This window comes from Mesoplodon densirostris, chromosome 3 (genome assembly GCF_025265405.1).
Source record: "Mesoplodon densirostris isolate mMesDen1 chromosome 3, mMesDen1 primary haplotype, whole genome shotgun sequence".
In the NCBI taxonomy this organism is placed as follows: domain Eukaryota; kingdom Metazoa; phylum Chordata; class Mammalia; order Artiodactyla; family Ziphiidae; genus Mesoplodon; species Mesoplodon densirostris.
In genome coordinates this window covers 148,098,145-148,109,944 of record NC_082663.1, presented here as the reverse complement: position 1 = coordinate 148,109,944, position 11,800 = coordinate 148,098,145, and positions in this window count along the sequence as shown.

The window sequence follows — 11,800 nt, the reverse complement described above, 5'->3', positions numbered from 1 at the left end:
GCCTTCTCGGAAAGTTTAATCCATTTACTTTTAAAGCAATTACAGTAAGTTCCCTACATTTGAATGAGTTCCGAGAGCCTGTTCTTAAGTCCAATTTGTTCATAAGTCCAACAAAGTTAGCCTAGGTACCCAACTAACACAATTGGCTATATAGTACTGTACTGTAATAGGTTTATAATACTTTTTACACAAATAATACATAACAAACAAACAAACACAAAAAATAAGGAAAACATTTTTAATCTTACAGTACAGTACCTTGAAAAGTACAGTAGCACAGTACAATAGCTGGCATACAGGGACTGGCATCAGGTGAACAGGCAAGAAGAGTTACTGGCTGGAGGAGAAAGAGGAGGTGGGAGATGGTAGAGCTGAAGGATCGTCAGCAATAGGAGACGGAGGGCAAGCTGCAGTTTCCACTCATGACTGACGTTGATGGAATACACATTCACATCTTTGAATTTCACAACTTGAAGGTTCTTATGTAGGGGACTTACTGTATTGATATGGAAGGATTTCCTTCTGCAGTTTGGCTATTTGTTTTCTGTATATGTTTTGTTCCTCGTTTCCTCTATTACTGCCTTTTTTTTTTTGGTATTTAATGGACTTTTTGTAGTGTACCATTTTGGTTGCCCTTCTTCTTCCTCTTTCATTTCCCTTCAAAAATTATTCTCTTAGTCGTTGTCTTGGAGATTACAACCCAACCCCTTAGCAACCTTATAACAACTTAGTTTTAATAATACTAACATTTTCAATAGTATACAAACACTTTGCTCCTATACATCCCTGTCACTCCCCCCATTTTTTGTTAATATGGAAAGATGTGTATTATTATTAAGTGAAAGTAATATACAAAATTACATTTTTGTATAAAATATATATATACACCTGTATATATTTTAAAACATATTGGATGCTAATACACCCAAATGGTAAAAGTGGATAGATATCTCTGAGTGATTTTTACCATTTTTTTCTTATTCTAGATTTCCTTTTCTAAATTTTCTACAATGAACCTACATTTCTTTTGTGAAAAATATAGTAATATATCTTATAAGTTTTACATTATTTTATAATGTTATTAAAGTATAATAAATAAAAATTGTAATAAAAGAAAGGGCAATTTTACTGGCTGTCCCTGTCCCTCTTTCCAACCTTATCTCTCGTCTCAATTCTTGATCACTCCCAATAAACATGGGTTCAGCATTGCTACTCTTCATTTCAGTATTTGCTAGTATTTACTAGCTTCAGAGAACCATACTAGGTAAAGCGATGTAAAGATGAACACTTACATTCTCCAGTTTGTTTGCGTGCACACCAGAATTTGAGGTGGGTGGAAACAGGGAGTTCTTTACCTCTCTCTTTCATTTATTTTTTCCTCTTTTAATTCATCCATTCATTCCTAGCTTGGGGTCGTTTTTTTATTTGACCTATGCATGTGCACTCCTGGGGTATTCCAGTCGGCCCCACCTCCTGAAGCCAACCGTCTATCTGCCACCTCCACCAGCTTGCCCCTGATTGGTGGCTGTGGACAGGGCCTCACCGTCCATCAATGTTGGCAGGAAAGTGGCCGCGGGGCAAAAGAATATACTGTGATCATGGATTGGAAGACAATATTGTGAAAACATTAATTCTACGTCAACATCTATTGATCTATAGGTCCAGTGCAATCCCAATCAATACCATAGTAGGGTGTGTGTGTGTGTGTTGGTGGGAATACAGAATGGTGCAGCCCCTATGGAAAACAGTATGGAAGCTCCTCAAATAGAACTACCTTACCATCTAGCAATTCTACTTCTGGATATAAACTCAAAATAGCTGGAGTCAGGATCTCAAAGAGATACCTGCACTTTTATGTTCATTGAAGTGTTATTTACAATAGCAAAGGTATAGAAACAACCTAAGTGATCACCAATGAATAAATGGACAAAGGAAATATGACATATGCATACAATAGAATATTTTTCAGCCTTAAGAAAGAAGGAAATTCTGCCATTTGCTACAACATGGATGAACTTGGATGTCATCAGGGTACTTGAAAAAAGCCAGACACAAAAGGATACTGTATGATTCCATTCATATGAGGGACTTGCAGTCAAACTTATAGAGAAAGGATGTAGAATGGTGGGTGCCAGGGGCTCGAGGAGGGGGAATGGGGAGTTACTGTTTAACAGGTACACAGTTTCAGTTATGGAAGATGAATAAGTCCTAAGACCTACTACACAGCATAATGCATATAGTTAAAAATACTGTATTGTATGCTTCAAAAATTTTGAAGTGGGCAGATCTTATGTTAAATGTTCTTGTCACAAAAAAAATAGAAAAGAAGCTTTTAGAGGTGATGTTTAAGTTTATAGCATTGTTGATGGTGATGGTTTTAAGGGTGTTTATCTTCAAGCTCATAGAGATATGTACATTAAATATGTACAGCTTTTTTGTATGTCAATCATATCTCAATTAAAAAGTAAATGTAAGTTGTTTATATATATATATTTTTTTCTTTTTGCTGTATGCGGGCCTCTCACTGTTGTGGCCTCTCCCGTTGCGGAGCACAGGCTCCGGATGCGCAGGCCCAGCGGCCATGGCTCACGGGCCCAGCCGCTCCGCGGCATATGGGATCCTCCCAGACCGGGGCACGAACCCGTATCCCCTGCATCGGCAGGCGGACTCTTAACCACTGCGCCACCAGGGAGGCCCTGTTTATGTTTTTTTAAACTTTTTATTTTATATTGGAATATAGTTGATTAACAATGTTGTGTTAGTTTCAGGTGTACAGCAAAATGATTCAGTTATACATATATGTGCATCTATTCTTTTTCAAATTCCTTTCTGAATTAGGTTGTTACAGAATACTGAGCAGAGTTCGCTGTGCTATACAGTAGGTCCTTGTTGGTTATCCATTCTAAATATAGCAGTGTGTACATGTCAATCCCAAACTCCCAGTCTATCCCTCCCTCCCACCCTCCCCCTGGTAACCATAAGTTCCTTCTCTAAGTCTGTGAGTCTGTTTCTGTTTTGTAAATAAATTCATTTGTATCACTTTTTTTAAGATTCTGCAAATAAGCGATATCATATGATATTTGTCTTTCTCTGTCTGACTTACTTCACTCAGTATGACAATCTCTAGGTCCATCCATGTTGTTGCAGATGGCATTATTTCATTGTTTTTAATGGCTGAATGATATTCCATTGTATATGTACCACATCTTCTCTATCCATTCTTCTGTTGATGGACATTTGTTTAAATTTTTAACGACTTTTTTAAAAGTTTAAACAACTTTTTAAAAAAGTGAATTTACAATCCTTGGTTACTCTTTGCTTCTCTGTGATACTTGAATTGGATTTTGTTCCTTTTGATTAGAAATTTTCATTTTTTAAATAGAATAAAAATATTTTTTTATCCTAAAATGTTTTTGGTCAAACAGATGTCTTTACGTGAGATGATGTCTGATTTTGCACATTTTACACATTAAAAAAAAAAGTTTACCAAAAATCTCACTTTAACCGCTGTGTGGAGAATGGCCTGTAGGGGGTGAAAGTGGATACAGGCAGACCATCTCGGAGGCTTTAGGAGATGAAAAAGACTGAATAGCGCTAGATTTTGATAGATTACATTTATAAATTAAAGTGTCTGAAGAAGCTAACACAACATTGTAAATCAACTGTACTCCAATAAAAAATTAATTAAAAATAAAAAATAAAAAAAATAAAACTTCTAAGGAAATGTCCAAAATAGAAATAGGATGTGTAATTTCTGAACTGAGTGTAAGAAAAAATTGGAATGAGAAAAATCCCAAACAAGGCAAGGAAGGAGAGAAAAAAAATACAGAAGTGGAGGGACCATCTGAAAGCACGTAATAAATACAGACATATTAGTAATTGCAATTAATGTAGATGGTCTAAGTCAGCACTAGTCCATACAGTGGCCACAAGCCATATATCACAACAGAACATTTGAAATGTAGATGGTCTGAATTGAGGTGTGCTGTTAGTGTGAAATGTACCCCAGAATTTGGAGACCTGGAATTAAAAAAGGTAAAATATTACTAACTTTATATTGATTCCTTTTTGAGGCAATAATATTTTGGTTATGTTGTTAAAATAAAACATATCACTAAAGTGAATTTCATCATTTTGTTCACCTTTTGATTGTGACTGCTAGAAAAATTTCAATTACAGAGATGGCTCACATTACACCACTATTGGACACCATCAGTAGCATACTCGAATTAAAAGACAAATATTGTCAGACTGGATAAGAAAAATTAAAGTCCAGTAACATGTTGTTTGCATTTAAACTTAAAAAGTATAATAAGTTGCCAGTTTAAGGATGTAAACAGCCAGAAAGAAAGTTGATTTAACCCTGTTATTATTGGACAGCATAGACTTTAATGTAGGAAGCCTTACTAGATATAACTAGCTCTCTGTCATGAAAATATAACAATTCTAAATGTGTATGTGCTTAATAACATAGTCTCACAATAAATAAAGCAAGGATCGACAGAACTACTCAAACATGTGGATGATACGAATTGAGATGTGCTATTGATATAAAAATGCTCTGCAGAATTTGAAGACCTGAAATGGGGGTGGGGGAAGGATCTAAATTACATTACATTAGGTAACTACACAACTAAAGAGGGAGATTTTTAAAGCATCTCTCTTAGCAATCCATAGCTCAAGCAGACAAAAAGTAAGGATATACCAGAAAAGGTGAAAACTAATTTGAAAAGACACATGCACCCCAATGTTCATAGCAGCACTATTTACAATAGCCAAGACATGGAAGCACCCTAAATGTCCATCAACAGAGGAATGTATAAAGAAGATGTGGTACATATATACAATGGAATATTACTCAGCCATAAAAAAGAATGAAATTATCCCATTTGCAGCAACATGGATGGACCTAGAGATTATCATACTAAGTGAAAAGTCAGACAAAGACAAATATCACTTGTATGTGGAATCTTAAAAAATGATACAAATGAACTTATTTACAGAACAGAAATAGACTCACAGACATAGAAAACATAGTTACCAAAGGGGAAAGGGGAAGGAGGGATAAATTAGGAGTTTGGGATTAACAGACACACACTACTATATATATAATAGATAAACAGCAAGGACCTACTCTATAGCACAGGGAACTATATTCAATATCTTGCAATAACTTATAATGGAAAAGAATCTGAAAAAGAATATATATATGTATGTATAACTGAATCACTGCTGTACACCTGAAACATTGTAAATAAACTGTACTTCAATTTTTAAAAAGTAGGATATAGATTTGAACAATACACGAACAACCTTTATCTCGTGGCCACATGTATGAAACATGCACAGAGCCCCCGAAAAATACACAACAAATATTTGGGGAGCTGGTTGGAATGTAAAATGGTGCAGCCACAACAGAAAAACAGTATGGTGATTCCTCAAAAAATTAAAAAGGCCAAGATTTAGTTTTTTTGAAAAGAAGAAAAATGATAAACTTCTGGTGACATTGATCAAGGAAAAACAAAGAAAAAGTGAAAATTAGAAATATTATCGGGACTTCCCTGGTGGTCCAGGGGGTGAGACTCCCAGTGCAGGGGGCCCGGGTTCGATCCCTGGTTGGGGAACTAGATCCCACATGCATGCCGCAACTAAGATGTCCACATGCTGCAATTAAAAATCCTGCGTGCTGCAACTAATGTCTGGCACAGCCGAAACAAACAAACAAATAAATAAATAAATAAATTGTTTGAAAAGTTGGGGAAAGTAAGAAACATAATATTTTAAAAAAAGTATTATTGATAAGAAAGGGGACATAATTACAGAGGCTGCAGAGGTTGAAGAAACATTAAAAAGACATGGAGAATGATTTTATTCACCAATATGGCATCTATTCACCCATGATTGGGAAAATGTAGATAAAATATCCACATTTCTAGAAAAATATAACTTAAAGAATTTGGAATCAAGAAAAACCACAAAGTCTAAAGAATTTAAAACTCATTAAAGAAATTGAATAATAACTTTAAAATCTTCCCATACACACACTCACACACAAACCTTCCCCACAAATAAGGCACCTGATCCAGATGTTTTTACATAAGAGTTCGACTAAATATCTGTGTAGCTAATAATGCTAACAGCATACAAACTAGTTCAGAATACACACACACACACACACACACACACACACACACACACACAGAGTTTCTTTTATGAGGCCAGAATTGCCTTAATACCAAACCCTGACAAGGATAATATGAGTCAGAGAAACCACAGACTGTCTCCCTTCTAAACACAAATGCAAAAATCCTCTATAAAATATCAGTCAATTGACTCCAGTAATGTATTAAAAATATATCATGACCGGGTTTCCCTGGTGGCACAGTGGTTGGGGGTCCGCCTGCCGATGCAGGGGACATGGGTTCGTGCCCCGGTTTGGGAGGATCCCACGTGCCGCGGAGCGGCTGGGCCCGTGAGCCATGGCCGCTGAGCCTGCATGTCTGGAGCCTGTGCTCCGCAACAGGAGAGGCCACAACAGTGAGAGGCCCACATACCGCAAAAAAAAAAAATAAAAAAAAAAAAAATATATATATATATATATATATCATGACCAAATTGGATTTATTCCAGGAATAAAAGTTTGGATTAATGTTAGAACACTGATGAACATAATTCACCACATTGTCAGTGTAAAGGGGAAGAATCATGTGATACTTTAAGAGAGGTAGAGAAAACATTTAATAAAATTCAACATTTATTCATGATTTTAAAAATCTCTTATCAAATTAGGAATAGAGGGGACCTTCCTTAATCTGATAAAGGCCACCTAAAAAAACCCTCCAGCAGGGCTTCCATGGTGGCGCAGTGGTTGAGAGTCCGCCTGCCGATGCAGGGGACACGGGTTCGTGCCCCGATCCCGGAAGATCCCACATGCCGCGGAGCGGCTGGGCCCGCGAGCCATGGCCGCGGAGCCTGTGTGTCCGGAGCCTGTGCTCCGCAATGGGAGAGGCCACAGCAGTGAGAGGCCCGCGTACAGCAAAAACAAACAAACAAACAAACAAAAAAAACCCTCCAGCAGATTCATCATTAATGATAAACCATTAAAAGCATTCACTTAAAGATCAGAATCAAGACAAGGATGTCCATTTTAGGAACTGTTTTTTCAGTGTTATTGTGATGACTGCAAACATCTATTACATTGTATATACCAGCAACAAATGTTAGAAAATATCATTTAAAAAAGAGATGACATTTATTACAGCACGAAAAAGTGTAAAGCACCTAGAAATAAACCTAAAAATGGTACAAAATATTTATGGAGAATATTATGAATCATTATTCAGAAACATTAAAGAAGACCTAAATAAAAGGAGAGTTATACTGTGTTCATTGACTGGATGGGTCAGTGTTATAAAGATATCTGTACTCTCCAGTTTGATCTACAGATTCAATGCAGTTCCAATAAAAATCTCAACTGGGTTTTTCATGGAACTTGACAGAGTAAAGGACCATACACAACCAAGATAATCCTGAAGATGTAGAATAAGAAGGGCTTTGTCCTCCCAGATAGCAGGACTTACTGTATTCATCATATTAGTGAAAGCAGTGTTGGTACAGTATTGGTACTAGTCTTGGTACAGACACATCGGCCAATGGAATAGACTTTATCATCTGCCTGGCTTCCTCTTGGGACATAAAAGATGCTGTCAGAGGACTTTCTTGCCATCAGGATGATGTACCCGTGAAACCTATTGCTTCCTCTAAGCTATATATAAATCTGGCATATATATTAGTCCTGTTTTTTTGTGTGTTTTTGTTTTTATTGCCTCTTAGTTACACAGATTTTACTCTAAGATTGGGGTAAATCCTACAATGGATGCCTACATGATATGAATTAGTGGGTTTTTTTTTTTTTTGCCAAAATAGGCTGTTACTAAGGTTAGAGTTTGATTTAGAATATATGTGTGTATCCATTCATTCAACATCCATTTATTCATTCTTTGTACATCCATCCGTCCATCCATCCAATCCACCCACTCATCTATCCACTGCCCATCCACACATCTATCCACCCATCCATCCATCCATCCATTCATCCATCCACACACCCACCCCCCATACTTTCACTCATTTTCCCATTCATTCATCCATCCCCTTACTTATCTATCCACCCATCGAAACACCCATCTATTTATCCATCTATTTGTCTCTCTGTCTGTCTGCCTGCCTATCTATCTGTATGGTTGTAGAAAAGGGCTTGCACAGTCTATTAGTTACCTACTGATGCATAACAAGTCACCCCAAACTTAGTGGTGCAAAACAACAAGTGTTTAATTTGCTCATAATTCTGTGAGTTGGCCCGGCAGGGCTTGGCGGGGATGGTTAGTTTCAGCTCTATGGATTGGGGCAGCTTATCTGGGGCTGGTGGAACTATACGGATTGCCTCTCTCATCATTTCATCCTCCAGGGCTCTCCGTCCACCCATCCTCTCTCACCGGATAGCTGTACTTCTTCACATGGCCACTTGGGGCTCCGAGAAGACAAACGTTGGAAGCTACTTGGCCTCCTGAGGACTAGATTCTAGAATTCCTGGAATGTCATTTCCGTAACACTCTGTTGGTCAAGGTAAGTCATAGTCAGTTTACTCAACCACGATCATTTGAGAACCTATTGTGCTCTGGTTATGAGATGGAAAAAACAAGACACATTCCCTGACCGCAAGGAGCTTGCCTTCTGCTTCCTGCACTTTCTGTAGAGACTCCAAATGCACTCACACGTGAAGCAGGTCTGAGGTCTCCATCCTTTGTGGGTGACTTTTCTCCCTGCCCATAATAGGTAGACTTTTTCTAGACCCCCTTAATCAGAATGGACTACTTTTCCAAGCTTCAGGTTCTGGGCAGGGGCCCCAGTTCCCTTTCCTTGGCATCCTACAGATCTGAGCCACATCGCTGACCCTAAGGGTTACCACATCCCCATTTCTTTGTCCCCTAGAGTCTGCTTTTGGGACCAATCCCCACCCCCACCCTGATCCATTGGCCAACAGCCTCTCCCCCCGCCCCATTGTCACTCTGGCTTTAATTTCTCTCTTCCAAAAGTATCTAGGGATGTTTCTTTCTTCAAGTTCATCTATATGTTGTAATATTTTATTATACTTTATTCAGCATGTCTATGAGTTTGTAGTAGGAGCAGGGTCTGTCTGTGTCAGCTGAGGCCACTCTCAAAAGATTGGGTTTCCGCAAAACAGGCTCTGCAAGGGAGATTTGCATGGTGGAGGTTAATTGCCAAATGCTGTCCGGTTCAGGACATGTGAGGGTGTGAGGGCAGGAGGACCCGGCAGAGGGAAGAGCTGGGCTCTGACAGCAGGGCCTTCAGTGGGTCTCACGGGGAGTTGTGAGGCCAGGGTGGCTCTTCAGAATTATCCCTACGTATCCCTCCCAATTCTGGGCAAACCTTAAACCTCTCCATTACTTTATGCTTTTGGAGATCGATGCCAGGTGGAGATTCATAGGTTATTCCTGCTTTCCACCATCTCTTTTGTGAAGAAATGAACATACAAAGCCAACTTCTGCCCAAATGGGGAAAGGGATGGGAGAAATAAATAATAATAATATCAACAACGATGGCCAATGTTTACTGAGCACCTAGTATGTGCCAGGAACTGCTCAATTAAGCACTTGGCATATCTTAACTATGCCTAGGTAGTGGGGTGGGGCAGGAGGGTGGTTAGGGTGATACATTAGTTCACTGGAGCTGCCATAACAAAGGACCACAGATTGAGTGACTTAAACAACAGAAATTTGTTTTCTCACAATTCTGGAGGCTGGAAATCCAAGATCAAAGGGCTGTAGAGTTGGTTCCTTCGAAAGCCTCTCTCTTTGGTTTGTATAGATGGCCACCTTCTCCCTGTGTCCTCACATGGTCTTCCCTCTGTGTGCATCTGTGTCCTAATCTCTTCTTATAAGGACGCCAGTCATACTGGATTAGGGCCCACTTGAATCACCTTAATTTTCTCTCTTAAGGTGCTATCTCCAAATATAGTCACATTCTGAGACACTGGGTGTTAGAGCTTCAACATATGAATTCTGGAGAAGACACAGTTCAACAGCCATGACAGGGCAGGAAGTTCCTGTGCTCTGCTTTTTGGAAAAAAAAAAAAAACCTTGGAAACATGGAAGATTCCCCCAGAGAAGTTCTAGGGGGACTGAAAACTAGAAGAGGCTTGAGTCCTGCTCCCTATTGCAGAGAGGCTACAGGTCCCCAAAAAGGAAATGACTCAATGGTGTCTCTGGGCAGCTGAAGCCACAGAGAGCCTCACAGAGTTTCCTGTACCTAAACCTGGCTTAAAAATCAGCTTCACGAACAAGCTTCAGGAGTGGCAGAGAATGTACCACTTTTGATAGGTCACAAGGAGGAAAACAGAGGGTAGGTGGATCAGAAGAGACGGGGCACCAGTGTGCATGTGTAGCTAGAGAACTAGACAGATCCCTGCCTCATCCTTAATGCATTGGCGTTTCCTAAGCTCCCTGGAATTTTGGCAGTCTTGGAACAGGAGCACGTGGGGAGGTATGGTTCCCAGCTGACTAATATCAAGGTCTCAGCATGTCAGTGCAAAAGGATCTTTGCATAAATTAAGTTGCGCTATGAATAAAAGGAAGTTGAATTATTTTTCACTCCTTGTGAGGTGAGATTCATGTTTGCTACACACATGTCTTAGTTTGGGCTCCCACAGAGGCAGAGCCTGAGCAAAGGGCTTGGGGACAAATCTTTCCTCCGGAAGGAATGCGGCCCTCTGATACCTTGATTTGAGTCCCATAAGACTCATTTCTGACTTCTGACTTCCAGAACTGAGGATAACAAATTAGTATTGTATTAAGCAGCAATAGGAAACTAATACAACTAGGAACTCTCATTTTTCTTGAAACTTATGGTCATCTAGGCTGTCATATATTTTCCCACCTTTGATGGAGAAATGACTTAACCTCTCTGTGCTTAGATTTCCCCATCCATAAAATGGGTATTATAACAGTACCCCCACCACCACTGAGAATTCAATGAGTTACTGTGAATTAATGCACTTAGCACAGTGCCTGTCATGCAGTGGGTACATTAGAAGTATGACCTATAATTAAAGATCATTATTATTTTAAGAAAAACAATCAGGCAAACATGATGAAGAAAGACAACTGAGGGGCTTCCCTGGTGGCGCAGTGGTTGAGAGTCCGCCTGCCGATGCAGGGGACACAGGTTTGTGCCCCGGTCTGGGAGGATCCCACATGCTGCGGAGCGGCTGGGCCCGTGAGCCATGGCCGCTGAGCCTGCGCGTCCGGAGCCTGTGCTCCGCAATGGGAGAGGCCAAAACAGTGAGAGGCCCGCGTACCGCAAAGAAAAAAAAAAAAAAAGAAAAGAAAAAAGAGAAAGGCAACTGACATTCAGCCTTCAAGTGGGAAACCACAGGGAGGGGTGGAGACTGTTGTGAGCTGGTGAGCTCATGCCCTGTCCAAAGGGGACAATCACTACCCAGCCTGAGTTGTTGTAACCTCCAACTTGCCATGAAATCTGGATTTGTCCACATGTAAAGTTTTGTAATGTTTAAACGTTGGCTATGAATTCCCATTTGAAAAACACACTCAGTGACTAGACGTGGTCTATGGATGTAAGGTCACCTTATGTAATAACTGAAAAGAACCCGAAAGTTAAATATGCATGTGATTACAACTATGCTCACAAACAAATATCTGCTAAGGACTAAAGAGGCCAAGGATGGATCCCGAGATCACCCAGCTGGGAAATGGCAGAGCAG